The 19577-nt window shown below is 32.7% G+C and overlaps 1 pseudogene; it reads left to right on the plus strand.

Moving 5' to 3' along the window:
* The first annotated feature begins 16574 nt into the window (after window positions 1-16574).
* Window positions 16575-17152, plus strand: LOC141501781 (high mobility group protein B3 pseudogene; annotated as a pseudogene).
* Window positions 17153-19577: the final 2425 nt, after the last annotated feature.

A 19577-nucleotide genomic window follows, 5' to 3' on the forward strand; every position in this document is an offset into this window, starting at 1 on the left:
GAGATTGATGAATTTACCAGAAAACAGGAAACAATACTTCAAAACCAAAAAAATGAAAAATTAGAAGCAAATGTGAAATATCTCATTGAAAAAACAACTGATATGGAAAACAGACTTAGAAAAGATAACTTAAAAATTATTGGAATACCTGAAAGTCATGATCAGGAAAAGAGCCTTGACATCATTTTCAAAGAATTACTGCAGGAAAATTGCCCTGATATTCTAGAAGCAGAGGGCAAAATAGAAATGGAGAGAATCCACCGATCCCCCTGAGAAAGAGATCCCAAAAAACCAACCCCTAGGAATATTATAGCCAAGTTCCAGAACTCCCAAGTCAAAGAGAAAATATTACAAGCAGCCCGAAGGACACAATTCAAATATTGTTAAGCTGTAGTCAGGATCACACAGGACTTAGCAGCAACTACATTGGAAGTTTGTATGGCTTGGAATATAATATACCAGAAGGCAAAAGAGCTTAGAATGCAGCCAAGAATGAACTACCCAGCAAGGCTGAATGTCCTCTTCTAGGGAAAAAGATGGACTTTCAATGAACCAGGGGAATTTCAAATGTTCCTTTTGGAATGGCCAGACCTCAGCAGAAGGTTTGATTTTCAGATACAGGACTCAGGTGAAACATAGAGAGTGGAGGAAAAGGGGAAAATATGAGGCACTTAATGATGATGAACTACATGTATTCCTGCATAGAAAAATGACACTGATAATACTCATATGAACCTTCTCAGTTGATAGATCAGGTAGAGGGAGCTTTTATAGTTGAAGCACAGGAGAAAGTTGAATTTGAAGATAAAATATGGTATAAAAATGGAGTCAATAAAAAAAGGGAAATGTAATGGGAGAAAGAAAAAGGAGAGGGAGAATATATTTCATATAATAAGATTTTTCTTTACTACAATGAGCTATTGCAATGATATGGAAGTGAGAGTCAAGGGCGAATGAGGGAACCTTTGCTCTCATCAGAGCTGGCTAGGAGAGGAAACAGCACATATACTCAATGGGGTATAGACATCTGGAGTAAGAAGGAGGGGGAAGCAGGGGGAAGGGGTGGGGATGTGAGTGATGCAGGAGAGGATGTACCATGGGGGGAGAGTGGTCAGATATAACACATTTTCTTTTTACTTCTTGCAAAGGGACAGGGATTGGAAGGCCTGTCCAGGACCATAAGGCCAGGTGGATGCTAGGCCTAAGAGGTGGTATGGGGGCTCAGGGCCGCTTGACCCCAGGACCAGGGATCTGTCTGCTTTGCCACTCAGCTACCCTACAGTAGAGTCAGAGTGAAAGGAGAGAGAGAATATAGTACATGGTAGTGGAGAAATACAAAAGGAGGGAGTTGCGATCAGCAATGGCTACGTTGGAAAAATATGTAAGTAACTTTTGCAATGGATTTACCATAAAGAATGTGATCCACCCATGACAGAGTTGTTGGTGTTGGAACAAAACTGAAGCACATTTTTAAATTATTATTATTTGGGGGAGGGTGCAGGGCAAATGGGGCTGGGTGGCCTGCCTGGAGATGCCTAGCAGGGGGATCATTGACGGTCTGAGGCTGGATTTGGACCTCTGTGCTCCTGGCTCAAGGGCCAGTGTTCTGTCTGCCACCCAGACACCCCTACTATTATTACTATTTTATTTTATTTTGGGTCTTTTTTTTTTCTTCTTTTTAGTTTTTGCAGGGCAGTGGGGATCGGGGGCTTGCATGTCACACGGCTGGGTGATTGTTCCATCTATGGGGCTGGATATGGGCTCAAGTGCTTGTGGCTCCAGGGCTGGTACTTCATCCATTGCACAGCCTGTCCATACCTACAATTATTACTATCTTTTTTAATTTTAATTTTTTTCTCTCTCCTTTATTTCTCAAGCAAGTCTATATTTATGGGGGAGGGGATATTTCATTTACTCTTAAACAAGAATATTTTATTAATGTAAAAAAGAAACAAATAAAAAAAAAGAAAAGAAAAGATAAAGAAAAAAAAAGAAATTATGGGACTCTATCCCCATATCTTAGAACCAGAGAATAAAACAGAAATTGAAAAAAAAAATTTGATCAATTTCTTAAAAAAATCTCTAAATGAAAATTCTCAGGAATGTTATGGTCAAATTTCACAGATCTTGGGTAAAGAAGAAATACAGAAAGCATCCAGAAGGAAACAATTCAAACATTGTGTAGCTCAATAACAAATTTAGTAGTGTCTTATAAGAAATGACTTCGTAAATTTGGTGTATAACAAAGATAATAATAGATCAAATGAATACTTTGATTACAGTAACATTGAACACTTGGTTTTGCAAAAGCAATATTTGATTTTCCCCTAGAATTTAGAAAACAAAATTTTGTTTTGCTTTATGTATGTGTTTCAAAACTAACATTTTATTCTTGATTCAATGAAAGCACATTGCAAAAATATTCAATCTTATTGATATAAATCACAAAATTTAGGAAAAATCCCAATTTAGAAGCACACAAGTTACAGTAAATTCTCCATGAAAGGATCAGATGGCTTGCAAAATTATATTCTGGAAAAGAAAAGAGTAAAGATTAGAATTAAAAAAATGAGCAATATTGTGGGTTGATCAACTTTGGATACAGTCTTTTAGAGTGTAGGTGATCAATAAATATTTGATGAGTAAATGAGTAACAAATGAATTATTTATATAAAATTATAGCAAAAATCCTGAATAATATCAAAGTTTGGGGCACCAATGGCATTAGGAAAAAATAAGATAAGAATCTATTGCAAACAGTTTGTCACTGAGATTTGAAATTCTCCAAAACTATCTCTATGTCATATTTATTTTCTTTATGTAAATATCATCTGAGAAAAATGTGGCTGATCTAAACAAATGTCAAAACCTGTGCTAGGTATATAAATCAAAGTATGAAGTATTGAATGTGGAGACTGGAGTTGGCTGTTCAATTTTAAAGAGCGGAGCACTATATTTCTACTATGTAATAAATGAAGCTATACATGGAATTCTTATTATTTTTCTACTTCTAAAGAAGAGATCCTAGGAGAAGCATGAAGAACACTCTCTTACATATCATTCCTCTATAAGAAAACACATTGTTCACATTGTTAGTTCTTATGTTTTAATTATAGCTGATATTTGGGAAAATACTTTAAAGACCTGGAATTCCTTTTTTTCTTCTAAAATTTCGTTTGTCATGTTTGGTATTCTTTTATTTTTATTTTTTAAACTTATTAATTTCATTTTCATCCATGGGTAAATGCATATTTCCAAGTAAAAAAATTTCCTTCCATCCTCCCTTCCCACCCCCCTTTCCCTCATCAGGGAAGATTCAGGTTAACATTTTACATTCATACTTCATTAAACATGATTACAAATTTGTAATTTTGGGCATGAGGAACTATGATTAAGGGAAAGAGATTCATAAGAGATAATTTTATAAAGCGTTTATCAGATTTGGAAGAGTTTTTTTTTTTGTTTGTTTTGTTTTGTTTTGTTTTTCTTTCTCTGGTTAGGGATAATATATAGCTCTCTGGACTGCTGAAAGGAGCGTATACTTTTATAATGTCTGTGAAATGTATTAACGTTCCTGAAAAAATTCCCATACTGAAAAGTTGAGCTGTGTTAAGCTAAATTAAAAGTGACAGTTTTCTTAAAAATATTTCGAATGCTAAAGACTTTTAAAATAAACTGATAAGCTATCAGCAATAGAATTCACTATAATTCTGTAAAACAACCATATTTATGTTTTACCCCAGTACCTGTTTTTCTATTTACTATTATAAAATCAAAATTTTACCTTAATTCACATTCAAGTGCTGCCACTTAGTAGTTGTGTGACTATGGAAAGGCTATTTATGTTTCTGAATTTTTTTATGTGAAGTTTTAAAGAGAGATATAAGCACAATCACCCTGACAAAGCAACTTAGAAAGTAATTTGTGAAACTTAAAATAAAGTTACATAAGACATGCTATTAAAATTCCTCTTATAGTGTCTAATTCAGCTTATTCATTATGATGTGATGGTTACTATGAATATAGCTTCAGTAGAATATAATCAAGAAATATTTTAAATATTTGGCCCTTAGTTCAATATATTTCTGTAAACCAACTTTAGGATTTTAAGAGAAGCTCATCTTCAGAATTTAGTCACAAAATATTTTTTTAACTGAATGAACATATGGAAGTTATGAATTATTTGATGAAGTAGTTGTGTTTTGCTTCATGGGAGAGAGCAGCTAAATAGATAAAGTCTTGAAGTATTATTATTGATAATGTTACTATTAGTCTTCTTATTTGCATTACTTTGTTTTTATTTAGATAATTATTTTTCTCTTCAGTGCCATTTATCTAGTTATGTGAGAATATTTCTTAATAAGTTAGTTAAATTTTCTAGACTAGATCTCAGCACAGATGAATATTTATCATGCAACTTATAATATGTATTTTTGATAGTTGATTCACAGATGACTCACAGAGTGAAATTTTCTTAACATAAATTAAAGCAATCATCATAAAGGTTGTAGAGTATAAGTTATAATCAAAGAAATGTATGAATGAAAAATATTTTTTCTATTTGGTGAAAGTGAGCATTGATTTCTATTCTTAATGTGCTATATTTAATACCTCTAATAAGCAAATACATTATAAATTTATAAAAGTCCCAATTCAAGAAGGTAATAGAATTTTTGTGCTATGTAAATAGTTGTGAAGAGAAAACAAAGTGTTATTCTAAACTTATGGGAAGATATGGACAATGATCACTTAATGGAAAGGTTAGGTATGTACTGATTACACTTGTGTTTTTCAATATATTATACACACAAACACACACACACACATATATAATGTATATTATGTATGATGATTTGATCCTGAAATACATATATATACATCCATCTACATAGATCTAAGTATATATGTATATCTAAGTATATATATGTATATACATCCAGGTAGGTATTTTCTCTATCAATTTCAATCAGTATTATCTTTTTCACTAATAGCCTAAAACAGTTATCTGACATGCTAAACGTTTAAGTGACTTGCTTAGGATCAAACATCAAAGATATATCATAGACTGGCAATATAGATTATCCAGATAAAGAAAAAAGAATTCAACCACAGCTTGACATACCTCCTATGATTTAGGGCAGAGAATATAAAAACAAGTTCAAAGAAATAATTAATATGATCCTATGAAAAATTATTCAGAGAAAGTTAATCCAAGGCTAATTCATACGAGTGAAATTCTGGCACACAAAATAATGATTTTTATATTGAAGATAAAGTGGAGTCAGAAAGCTCATCAAGAAATTTAGAATTTAATTGTATATAGTATGGAATCAAGAAGATGTAATATATTTTTTTTAAAATAGCATGGAAGGGGTGACTAGGTGACGCAGTGGATAGAGCACTGATGGTGTCAAGAGTACCTGAGTTCAAATCTGGCCTCAGGCACTTAATAAATACCTAGCTATGTGGCCTTGGGAAATCCACTTAACCCTATTGCCTTGAATACAGAGCTAGTAGTGGTATTGGCAGGACAAACCAGTGTGCATAGTTTTATAGTCCTATGGACATAATTCCAATTATTATGATTAAATCAGTTCACAACTACACCAATGTGTAGTGTTTTACTTTCTCAGTTTTCTCATATCTTTTTCAACATTTGTTATTTTTCTTTACTATCCTATTAGCCAATTTGATAGTCTTGTGCTGGCAACTCAGAATTGTGTTAATTGGCATTTTTCCCAATCAGTAATTATTTGGAGCCTTTTTTATTCATTTACTGTTAGATCATTTTTTATCATCATTTTTTTTTCTGAAAAGTGATTGCTCATACAGTTTGATTATTTATCAATTGGAGAATCATTCCATTTTCTTTCATAAATTTGATTCAGTTGTCTATGTCTTTGAGAAAGGAGGTCTTTTTCAGAGAAGCATGCTTCAGTTTGTTTAGTAATTCTATCAACCTCCTTATTTCTCCTTTTCAGTTTTATTCTTTACTACCCTTTTCTTTTATCAGCACCCCACCTTCTCTTATCTGCTTTCCCTCCTATTTTATGTAGGCTCAGAAAGATTTAAATATCCAACATTATTCCTTCTTTGAGCCACTTCTGAAGAAAATCCCAGGCATATTCCCTAGCTTCTCCATTTCCTGTTAAAAGATTTTTCATTTATTCATTTCAACTGTCTTTTTTTTATTTCTCCAATCTAACCCTTAATATTATTTTTACAGGATAAGCAAAGCCAAGGTTTCTATTTCGTCTGGGGAGATTGATCTAAGTCAGTCAAACTGTCACCTTGCTACCACACCTCCATCCCCTAATCCTCTATTTTTTCAAATTTATTTTCATCCCTATGCACATGCATATTTTTAAGTTACCAAATTTACTTCCACCCTCACTTCCCACCCCCTTCCCTCAGCTGCAAACAATCAGGTTAGCATTCTACATACATAATTTGATAAACATATTTACAGATTAGTTATTTTTGGCATAAGGAGTTAGGGTTAAGGGGAAAGAGATACATAAGAGATAATTTTTATAAAATGTTCATCAGATTCTGAAGGATTGCTTTCTTTGTATGTTTTGTTTTGTTTTATTTTTCTACCTGAAAATGGGGATAACATATTCTATAGTTGGTCTAATGCAGGTGCCCTAGCTCTCTGACCTACTGATAAGAACTATTTCCATCAATGTTCATCACCTAATGGTGTTGTTGATGTGTATATTGTTCTCTTGGCTCTACTTCTGAAGATAGTGACCTAAACCTAGATTGACATAGATGGATAGAGAGAGAGAGAGAGAGAGAGAGAGAGAGAGAGAGAGAGAGAGAGAGATGATAGGTCGATGAATAGATGCAAAGATTTTACAATTTAGCTTGGGTTAAGTCTTCATCAGGTATCAGAGATTAATTAATTCTCTATACAAAGGAGTTTTGAAGCTAGATCAGGAATTTGTTTTGACATCTTCACCTATTACTGGCATCTTGATTAGCATATCAAATTGTTCATTAAGTATCTATAGTGACACTGTTTTTTATGAATTTATAAAAATGGGGGCCAAGTGGTGATGCAAAACAAGGGAAGCACCAAAAATGTTCCCAAAATGACTTTAAATATGGTCTCTAATCAAATCCTTAAAGTGACAGAACACAAAAAAAGAGACAATTTCTCAACTCAAAATATCATAAAAGAACTTCATAAAAGGTCTGTCCTACCTGAGTAAATGGGCAGCAGTACAACAGGCCAGAAGTGGGACTCCAAATTTCAGCTAAAAAGGCAAAATTCAAGCCTTAAAATGCTCAGACAGTGATAGAATGCCTTAAGTCAGGGAACAAACTAGAGGTCATATATTTCTTGATTTTGTGTGTGTATGTGTATGTGTGTTTTTCTATGTTACACATGATTGTCACAATAGGACTTTACCTACAGAACAAATTTTTCTTGATACATATTATTTAATTGATGAGTTGTATTTCTTGGTTGTACATCTGGTTGCTTTTCTAGCTTTTGTCCTCTCAGGTTTTTGGATCAATTAATCATATATATATATATATATATATATATATATATATATATATATATATGCACATATTTTTAAACATTTATTTAATGAATTCTTTGTACATTGTGAAATCTATGTGGGATTCTGTTTAGCCTTTAAAATTCAGTTTAAACCATTTCCCCACTTGTCACCAAGTCCAGGAGGTTTTCCTTCATTGCTGATCTGTTAATTCTACTTAATAGATGGAATGTATAGATATATTAATTTATTAAATGTAGAAGAAACAGGGTTGAATAGGAGGATGGGAGTGTTCTTAGGTAAAGGTCTTAAAATTGGAATCACCATACTTTGCTTGTTAAAATAGATCTGTTTGTAGAATTGATTTTTCCTGTAGAAGGCAACCTGATATTGAGCAAATGCAAGAGGCACTATTATCAATTTAATAACTAAAAGTTTGACATTCCTGGAAAATAAATTTGTTTTCTTTGCATTTAGCTGGGTTAGATCTGTCATTTAGGAACAATTGCTCTGTCTATATGAAGAGTTTATATTTAAGATGCAATAGAAGAAATATTATGCATATAAATGTAATTTAATTAAAGAAAATAAATGATATATTAACTAGGTTTAGGTATGCATGATGTCACTTCATACTTAGTCCAATTGCCATTTTATAGATATTGAGACAAGTTAAGTGATTTAGCCAAGGTCAAAGAAAAAGCAAGTGGTAGAATCCAGAAGCCAGGTCTTCTGAATCCACTTTGAACCACACCGACACACACCCACACACAATATGCATGTACTTATGCATGTGTTCATACATATATATGTACACACATGCACGTGCATATATAAATAGGCATATCAGTATTTTTGGCATGTACATATGTGCCTAAGCAAAATATATCTATGTATATTTACATATACATCAAGGTTAACTATAAATGTCCATATATATGCAAATAGTGCATGCTTAGAATACAAATATTCATATGAACATAAATATCTGTCTTATTTAAACTTAACTCATAGCTAACAAATAAATGCAAACATTTCAATAGAAATAAAAAGTATTACACAAGAATATAAGAACCTATGTTCTGATCAATACGAGATTTAGAACAAATATTGAATTTGACTAATTACTTGAATCAATTTCTGAACTTAAAAAAAAATAAGTTTTAACATTTCTTTCCAAGTAGTTTTTAAATTTTTTTTATCTTTTTCTTTCCTTTTTATCCCTTTTCATTTTTTCATGTTTTCATTCATTTCTTCCTTTCTTCTTTCTTTTTTCATTACATATCAATAGTTAGTGACTCACCACACAACACATAGATAAATATTCAAGCAAAATAAATGCTTATATCTAGATAGGAACTAGATGTGAACAGAGTAGGAGTCCAGGGCTAGAATTATACCTATTCCATCGCTTAAAAGTTGCCATTCTTGGGAAATGTTTTATGTTTGAATGTAACTTTTGAACACTGAATCTTAATTAAGAAAACAGGTCCCAAGATGTATATCTACTGAACCTCCTTCTCACCAAATGCCAGTAACTTTAAGAACACACTTAAAATAGGCACACTTAACCAAGTCAATAGCAAAGCAGATTTGAGAGAAAGTACCTAGAAGAGAACATATACAAGACAAGCCAGATGTTTTCCCATTGGGAGCAATGTGAGAGAGGGAAAGAGAAAGACTGACGGTCAGACAGAGAGATGGAGAGAACTTAAGAAAAACTTCATCTTTTTCCAAATCTTGATAGTGATAAGAGGTTAATAACTGTCTCTAGAACTCCTGACCAATGAAATCACATCTGTTGTTAATCAATCAGAAATTACTCAGGAGAATGCCTAAGAACAGCAAAATAATTTTGAATTATTACTTTAATTTCCTCATCATTGGTGGTGAGTTCACCTTTTTTCATTTATGATACTAGCAATTTGTTTTTCTTCTTTCTTGTTTTCAATCCAATTGATCAGAGGTTTATCAATTTTATTGGCTTTTTCATAAAACCAACTTTTGGTTTCATTTATCATTTCAATAGTTTTCTGCTTTTGATTTTTTTAATTTCTCCTTTAATATTTAGAATTTTTAATTTGGTATTTAATTAGGGATTTCAAATTAGTTCTTTCTCTATTTTTAGTTGCATATTTAGTTCATTGATTTCCTCTTTCTCAAATTTATTCATGTAAGGATTTCAAGATATAGTATATCCCCTGACAGCCATTTGGAGTGAATCCCATAGGTTTTGGTATGTTTTTACATTATTTTAATTATCTAGGATAAAATGATTAATTCTTTCTATAATTTGTTTTTTGGTCCATTCATTCATTCTTTAAAATGAGGTTATTCAGTTTCCAATTGGTTCTGGGTCTATATATCCTTGGCCCAGTATTGCATATGACTTTTATTGCATTGTAATCTGAGAAAGATGTATTCACTATTTCTGCCTTTCTGGAGTTGAGTAGGTTTTTATGTCCTGGTATATGGTCAAGTTTCGTATAGGTGCCATGTTCTGCAGAGAAAAAAAGTATATTAATTTATCCCCAATCAATTTCCTCCATAAGTCTACCATATCTAGTTTTTCTAACAATCTATTTACCTCCTTAACATCATTCTTGTTTATTTTATGATTTGATTTATCTAGACCTGAGAGCAGGAGGTTGAGGTCTCCTACTAGTAGAGTTTTGCTGGCCATGTCTCACTATGGTTATTTCAGTTTCTCCTCTAAAAATCTGGACGCTGTCCCATTGGGGGCATATATAATTCAGTATTGAAATAACCTATGTCTATGGTACCTTTTAGGAGGATATAGTTTCCTTCCTTATCTCTTTTAATGCTATCTATTTTTGCAGTTGCTTTGTCTGAGGTAAGGATTGCTACCCCTGCTTTTTTCACTTCCGATGAAGCAAATTATATTTTGTGCCAACTTTTTACCTTTACTCTATTATGTATCTCTCTGCTTCAAATGAATTTCTTGTAAGCAGCATATTATAGGATTCTGGTTTTTCATCCACTTTGCTATTCTCTTACATTTTAAGGGAGAGTTCATCCCATTCACATTCAAAGTTATAATTACAAATTCTTTATTGTCCTCCATGCTATCTTCCCTCTGTTTTTATTTTCCCCTTTTCCCTCACTTTATCCATATTCCTCAGTATTTTCTTTCTGAATACCACCTCCTTCAGCATGTTTGCCCTCCTATATCTATCCCTCCCCTTTCTTTCCCCTTTCCCTTTTTCCCTTTTCCCTTCCCTTCCCTTCCCTTCCTTTCCTTTCCTTTTGTTTGTTCCCCTTTTTTCTCTTTCCCTCCATTTCTCTGTCCCCCCTCCCCTTTTCCCCTGTTAATACATGACAGGTTAGATGATTTTTAAGTTAACTGAGTATGTGCATAAATTGACTTTAAGCCAAGTCTGATGAGAAGAAGTTTCAGATATTTCTTATTTCCTCCCTTCATCCTCTCTGTTACCAAAGGTATTTTTTACCTCTTAGTGTAATGAGATTTACCCCATTCAATCCCCTCCCTCCTCCTGTCTCCTTCCTGTCCCCCCTTTCAAGGAGGTAGTGTTTTTAAATCACTCTGAGTCATAGAAAATTCTGAGTATCCATCACTTCTAGCTAATTACATTCTATCTAATACAGTTAAAATTCTTGAGATTTATTAAGAGTCTTTCTCCCAAGCAAGGTTGTAGCCAGTTTTATCCCATTGGATAGCAGTGTCATGGATAAAGTCATGAGTGTCCATCACTTCTGGGTAGTTATATTCTCTTTGTTAGAGTTACAGTTCTCAAGAGTCATGAGAAACTTTTTCCCAAGCTGGGATGTAGCCAGTTTCAACTTATTACTAGCAGTTTTTTTTTCTTTATTTACCCCCTTTTTGTTACCTTTTTTTTACCTTTTCATGTGTCTCTTGACCCTCCTGTTTGATGTCTAAATTTTCTATTTAGCTCTGTTCTTTTCATCAGGAATTTTTGGAATTCTTCCATTTCATTAAATGTCCATTTTTCCCCTGAAAAATAAGGTTCAGCTTTGTGGGATAGTGGAGTCTTGACTGCATTCCAAGCTCCCTTGCTCTTCAGAATAGCTCATTCCAGGCCCTTCGATCCTTTAATGTTGATGCAGTCAGGTCTTCGTAATCCTTACTGTGGCTCCTTGGTATTTAATTTGTTTCTTTCTGGCTGCTTCTAGGATTTTCTCTTTTATCTGATAGTTCTGGAATTTGGTCACATCATTCTCTCTCTTCTGCACTGGAACTCTCTCCCCGAGCCCTGCTGGGGAGCTCCAGAGAGTCAGCACAAACACCAATGTTCCCTAGTTGACCCAAGCCCTTGTGGTGGACCAGGCTCTAGCCCCACTCATCAAGCAGGTATGGCTCTTGGGCCCTCAGGCTCCCAGGTATCCCTCTGCTAATCAGGCTGGTCCATGACTGATCTGCCCTCTTTGCCCAGACTCACCCAGGGCTGTGGAAGAAAAATCCTGAGGTAGATGTTCTTTCTCCTGGCTTTTCTTTCTGGGTTTTATTGATCAGATTTGCGTTAAGAGGTTTGTTTCATATCATAGATGGGGAAAGATTAGGAGACTTTAGAACTGTGGCTGTCTCCTCTCTGCCATCTTGGCTGAAGTCTGCAATTTTCTTTAAAACATTTATTCAAGCCTCTAAACAAATCCTGGAGTAAAAGAACCCACAAAAAAATGATTGAAAGGAATGTTCAAGTTAAGATAGCTTACATGAATGTTCAAGTTAAGATAGCTTACATGGATTTCAAGAAATGTCTGTCTCATTTGAGCAGGAGAGTGCAGCCCAACAAAGTTTGTGTCTGCGAAAGCCAGTAGGAGACTAGAAGCCAAAGCAAAGACAAAAGCTCCCTGATCCTGGTTCATTAGGCCAGGGGCACAGTAGGCCATCTAAGAATACTTCAGCTCGTCCCTGGACCTTAGCATTCATCATGAGCCCCGGGAGAAAAGCTCAACTTTAAATATCATGAAATGGGCAAAAAATCAGCTAAAAACCAGAAAAGATACTTGATGATGGAAAGTTATTAAGGCAACAGGGAAGATCAAAATACAAATTCAGAAGGACAGCAATGTCAAAATGCTTACCTCCAGAACTTTACAAAACAATAAGATTTTGTCTTCCTGGAAGTATTCATGAAGAATAAATAAGAGAAAGAAGAAAAAATTAGGGAAAGAAATGAGAATTATACAAGAGAGATCCAAGAGTTTAGAAAAGAAAGACAAATATTGACAGTAAAACAATTCTTTAAAAAATGCAATTGGCCAAATAGATAGAAAATCCACTAAAGAACAGTAGAGAAAAAGCAAAGCAGGTCACAGAGATTATTGCTTGTCCTGTTCTGGGCATCCTAAAGAAAAGGAAGAATGAAAAATTGGCATTGCAGGGGAAGAAAAGAGAAGAATATGCACTTATCTTATATAGAAAGAATGTGTATATTGAAGTCTATATAAATATGAATCAGTGGGGCAGAATACCAAAGAAAGAATCACTTAAACTTCAATCTCATTAGAACTGATATTAGGATGACAGAGTACATACATATATGTATGTAGACATATATATATATATATATATATATATATATATATATATATATATATATATATATACACACACGTGCAAAATAACTTTCATGCCATATATGTGGTCATGATGCCTAGAACAGCAAGAGTAAAAACAGAGAAAGTGTTAAAAATGTTTATTGAACTTGCATTGAATTGATGGTTTATAGAATGAAAATACTTTGAAGAGTGTAAAGTAAATGATTAAAGATTCAACAAAATGGTTCAATGAGTAGAAGCCTGGACTTGTAAAGTTAAATATCTGAGTTCAAATCTGGCCTCAGATATTTATAATCAGTGTGACCAGGTCAAATAACAATTCTCTATCTCAGTGCAGGGAGGAAGAAATGGCAAATCATTGCAGTATATTTGCCAAAAATATGCCATGAACAATATAATACATGGGGTCAGAAAGAGTCAGATCCTATTAAATTACTGAACAACAGCAACAAGTAAATGATTATTTTAAGGAAAATGAGCAAAACACACGAAAACACGAGATGAGAAACAAAGAGAAATGACTCATTTTGATCTACGGAATGACTATTGTCCTTCAGAAACTATAGGCTTTAGGAAACACTAACTTGTATGTTTACAGGTAATATCAGAATAATAGGGGAGATCTACAAACATTTTGTTTAGGTTATCAGATTAAAATTACTCATTGGTTTAATTTTTCCTCTTTTCAACTGAAGGTGTTAAATAAAAAAAAGAATAAAAATATGATCTGTTGCAATCTGGAGCAATTATTATATAATCTAAAATGATTGAACAAAAATATCAAAGCTTCTCTCAACCCAATGTGAATCTGACTTACAAATTATATTTATGATTTACTGGACCTGACTTCTGGGTGAGTTAATTGATAAACCAATATGGCGAAGCTTTTGGGAAAGGGGAGGGAAAAACTCAGTAAGATGTAAGAGCTAGACCTCAAGGGTTAGTAATATCAATTAAGCACATTAATTTAAGACTCATTATCAGACTGAATTAACGTCCTATCTTTGTGATTTCTTAGATGTTCAGTAGTTATTGTAGTCAGATTTAGGATCAATTTTCTGAGTTCTGCTTAAGTTAAATAAAATTGGTATTTTCTTCTTTGAAAGAGAATTTTGCAATTTTAACATGATTTCAGAATCCAAGCCAGTTTATTGTTTTCACATTGGATGATAACACAGTGTAAAATAACTTTATTTTTTGGTTTGTAATTGTGTCAAACACAGTCAGGTGCCTGGCATTTAACACACTACAAAGATAGTTACACATAGACATCACTGAATCCTCTAAGATGAAAAGGATCCACAAGTAAGGTTATGTAATCACCTTTCTTGTTATCTTCCTCATTATTTGTCAACTATCCCAGAATAAATAACCAAATTAGCTTTCAGTAAGAATTACCTTTTTAATAAGCCTAAGCTCCACCAAAAATATAGGCAATATGCTCTCTGTCTTCTTTTACTATATCACTCAGAATTCATGATTTTCTTTAAGAAGTGCATTAATATTATAATTCATTTTATTTCATTAACTATTTCATTACATATAAGAAATTTGCCAAGTATTTAAAAATGCTTTTATTTATTTATTCTGAGCATTATTTTTAAATTTTAAGTTCCAAAATATCTTCTTCCCTGTTGCTACTCTTCTCTCTGGGATGAAAAATAAATTGGTTATACATTTTAAATCATTCAAAACATATTTGATACTGACCACATCACAAAACAGACAAAAAACGAATAAAGAAAATGACTGTCCAATTTGCATTCAGTGTTCATCAGTTTTCTCTCTGAAGAGGAATAGAATATCTTCATCATGAAACCTTTGTATCTGGATCAAAATTATGTCAAATAACCAAGTGTTTCACATTTGGTCAACATTACTACATTTCTATTACTCTGCAACATTATCTCTCAGGTCTATTGAATTCTCTTTGAATCAGTTCTTATAGGTATTACCATGTGTTTTTCCTGAAAACATACCCTTATCATTCTGAAGATCATATTATTCCTCCATAAAAAATTATATCCTACAACTTGTTTATAATTCCTCAATATATGAATTTCATCTCAATTTCCAATTCACCATCACAAAATAAAATCATTTATATCTTTGGAGCATAGGCATGTTAGTGGCATTGTTGAGTCAAATGGTATGCAGTTTTAAAGCTTTTTGGTAATAGTTGTGAATTGTTCTCCAAAAGAATTGGATCAGTTCACATTTTTTAATTTTCTCCTTTGGCATTTGTCATTTCTGAGAGGTAGGATGTAGTACTTCAGAGGTGTTTCAATTTGCATTTCTCTATTCAATAATGATTTAAAACATTTTATAATGTAACTACCTTTGATTTAGTCTAATTTTTAACAACCTATCTTTTGACCATTTAACACTAGGGAAAATGCTCTTATTTTTTTAAAAAATTGATTCAGTTCTATAATCAGTGCATATCTAATATATATATGCATATATATATATATATATATATATATATATATTACTCCATTCTTTATGGTATGTTTTATTATAATTTAGTTTTACTGATTAGCTCTTTTAATTAGGTCTAATTTTACTTTTGCTTTTTCATGATTTCTATCCTTGCCATTCTTACTTCAGCTGACTTACAGGATTCTGTTTCAGTCTTTTAACTCTGTGTATCTTTCTATTCTTATACTGTCTAATAAATAATATTTTGGTAGATTCCAATTCATAATTAATTCTAATATCTGTTTTTATTTTATGCGTCAGCTCATCCCATTCATATTCACCATTGTGATGACTGTATATTTACTCCTCATTTTCTTTTTATTTCTTTTTCTCTCTCTTTTTATTCTGTCCTTCCTCAGAGGTTATTTTTCTTCTAATCATTATCTCCTTTAATCTCTGCCTCTTTTATCATCATTCCCCCCTTTTTTCTTATTCCTTTTCTCTTCTATTTTCCTTTTAGGCAAGTTTTGGGCACAACTGTATGTGTTTATCTTCTTACCACTCTAAATCAATTCTATAAAGAGTGAGATTAAACATTACCTGCAAATCCTTTTTGTACTTCCATTGGAAAAGTTCTCCATTATTTGCCTTTTTATATAAGAAAATTTTCCTCATGCTACTTTACCTTTCTACCTTCTTCTAGAGTATCTCTCTTTCTCAACCTATCATATTTTCCTTTAGGAGATTATTTTAACATAATTGCTTACACCAATGCCCTGGGGTCTATGCAAACTCCCTTTAAATGCCTTAATAATGATAAAGCTCTTAAGAATAGCAGGTATCATTTTTTCATAAAGGAATGTAAACAACCTAATTTCATTGCAGCTCACAAGCATATATTTCATATTTACCTTTTTACTCTAAACTTGATCCTTGTTTTTTATATCACATTTTCTATTCATCAATGATCTTTTCATCAGGAATGCTTTAAAATATTCTCTTTCATAAAACATCTCTTTTTCCCCCTTTAAGGATTACACACATATAAGACTAGAGAACAATACAATTACACTAAAGATGGCTAAAGGTGACCCATAAACCAAAAGGCAAAATGTCTGCTCATGCCTTCTTTGTACAAACATGCCATGAGGAACATAAAAACAAGAATCCCGAAGTCCCTGTCAATTTTGCAGAATTTTCAAAGAAGTGTTCAGAAAGATAGAAGAACATGTCTGGAAAAGAAAAAATTGATGTTTGATGAAATGACTAAGGCTGATAAATTGTGGTATGACAAGGAAATGAAGGATTATGGACCAGCTAAAGGAGGGGGCAGAAAGGATCCTAATACTCTCAAACGAGACCCCATCTGGCTTCTTACTATTCTGCTCAGAATTCTGCCCCAAAATAATATCTACAAACCCTGAGGATGTAGCAAAACCACTTGGTGAGATGTGGAATAATCTGAGTGATAGTGAAAAGCAGTCATGCAAAAATAAGGTGGCAAAACAGAAAGAAAATATATGAAAAGGATGCAACAGATGATAAATCCAAATGAAAGTTTGATGTTGCAAAGGAAACAGCTAAAGCTTCTTGGAAAAAAGAGAGAGGAGGAGGAGGAAGAAGAGGAAGAAGAAGATGAAGTTAATGATGAGTAAAACTATGTATTTGTCTTAAATACCATAGAGTTGGGGAAACATTAAACCACCTTTATTGATACACTGTCTAGTGCATTTGTAGATTTGACTTTTTAAAATTGGATCATGGGTGCTCTAAACATTTTACCTGATTTATGTAACATTAACATAGGCATCATGAGCACATTGAAGTGTATAAAAGTTGTACATATTTCCAAACATTTTAAAAATGAAAAGGATATTTTGTCTGTGCACTTTGCTGCTGTTGTAACAAAACATTTAAAAAATTACAAACTTTTGTGTGTGATAAATATGGTTATTGGTTAGAAATTCCAGATTGTAAACTTAAACTCTCTCTTTAATCTGGAGTGAAGGGGGTATGTACATATTTCCATATAATCAGATAAATGTATACCTACATCTAAGTAGATACACACATATGTATTATCTGTGTGTGTATATGTATTAGACAAATCTCATAAATATTTGGAATTATGACACCTTGAAAGGGAAATCTGGATCTTTCATTAGGTGCCATGGCCCAAAGTATGCACTGTTAGAGTAGCTCTCAATGAGTATCCATCTAGCTTCAAGTTGTCTGTATATAGTGAAATAGCAGTCTGCTGTCATTCACAGATGTGGCAAGGGGGTAGAATTTCAACTGGCATTGAAAGTGTCATTTTTTTTTCTTGTGGTTGTTAAATGCTGTTGTTTTAAAATGGAAACTTTTTAAAGAATCTAAAGGGACAATGCAGCAATGGAAGTTAAAATGTATTCAGTATCTAATCCTTGGAATATTTTGTTGATTTTTTTTTGTATGTCTAGAACACTAAAATGTTTTCCAAATTAAATAAACAGTATTAACATTTTAAAGAAAGGATTACACACTGTTTTGCCAGATGGTGATTCTTGATTGTAAACATAGGTGATTTACTTTCCATAATATCATAAACCAATACTTTCATTCCTCTAACACAGGAGCCACAAAATCACATGTAAATCTGACTGTGGTGTAATGATATTTGAAGTGTTTCATTCTGTCTGCTTGAGGTATTTTCTCATTAACCTTCAAAGTCTGAAATTTGGCAGTGCTATTGCTCAAAGTTTTCATTTGGGGATTCCTTTAAAATTAATTATACAGTACTCTTTCAAGGCCCTTAATTTGAATGAATACATTTTAAATCCTTTAACAAGGATCCATTGGGACAAGATTGATGCCTGTAGCTGTGATAATTTCATCTCTAGAAGTGTATATTAAAATTGCTGAAGTTAAAAATCTCAAAGTTGGATCTAGTGATTAAGCTGGCATAGATGACAGGAAAGACCTGCATCTAAAAGGCAAAGATCTCTCACTGTATCCACACCAATATCAGAAGTCCTGTTTTCTAAATTATCAGGCCACTGGGTTAAGATGCTTCTGGTAGAGGCTGTGAGAAAAATGTGTTTTAATGGCATTTTAATCAAAATAATTTGCATGCTATATACCATCATTCACTTGATGTCATAATCTTAAATTACAAAGGGTAGCAAGAACAATGCACACACAAGAAGTTGATTAATAAATAATTTCAGCTTCTACTAGTTCAATAATTTTTTTAAAATATGAAGTCTAAGCTCTTTCTCTGATCTTGACTTTCAGGGAATCAAATAATTATTTTTGTAAGTTTTTTGTTTCTTTGCTTTTCTGTAGGTCATGAAATTTAATTTCAATATTTTTCCAATTGCTAGTAAAATCTCTAACATTCAATTTTAAAAATTTTGAGTTTCAAATTTTCTATATTTTCCACACATGAACCCTCCTTACAATGGTAAGCAATATAACAGTTAGACATATGCAGTCATGAAAGAAAAATTCAAACTAGTTTTTTGTGAATGAAAACATATTAAAAAAGGGGAAAATTAAAAATAATATGTTATTGTTTGATCTACAAAAAGGTTGTGATAAAGACAGACAGACAGACAGACAGATAGATAGATAGATAGATAGATAGATAGATAGATAGATAGATAGATGGATGAATAGATTGAGACCCTTTTCAAATTTTTGAAAATTGCTTTGGTATAGAGACATAATAGTACAATTGCTGGGTCATTGTGTATTCACATTTTTTATAACCCTTCAGGCAATGTTTCAAATTGTTCTCCAACATAGTTGGATTAGTTCATAATTCTACCTCCAGTGCATTAGTGTCCAATTTTCCCCACATTCACTCCAATATTTGTGATTTTACTTTCCAGTCATATTAGCCAAACTGATAGGGGTGAGGTGACTGCTCAAATTTCTTTTAATTTGCATTTCTCTAATCAATACTAATTTAGAATACATGAGTATCATTGGTTTCCATTCCTTCATCTGAAATCATTAATTCCTTTTATAATTTGTTTTTTGATCTACTCATTCTTTAAAATGAGGCTATTTAATTCCCAAATAATTTTAGGTCTTTCT

The sequence above is a fragment of the Macrotis lagotis genome, chromosome X, assembly GCF_037893015.1.
Source record: "Macrotis lagotis isolate mMagLag1 chromosome X, bilby.v1.9.chrom.fasta, whole genome shotgun sequence".
NCBI lineage: Eukaryota > Metazoa > Chordata > Mammalia > Peramelemorphia > Peramelidae > Macrotis > Macrotis lagotis.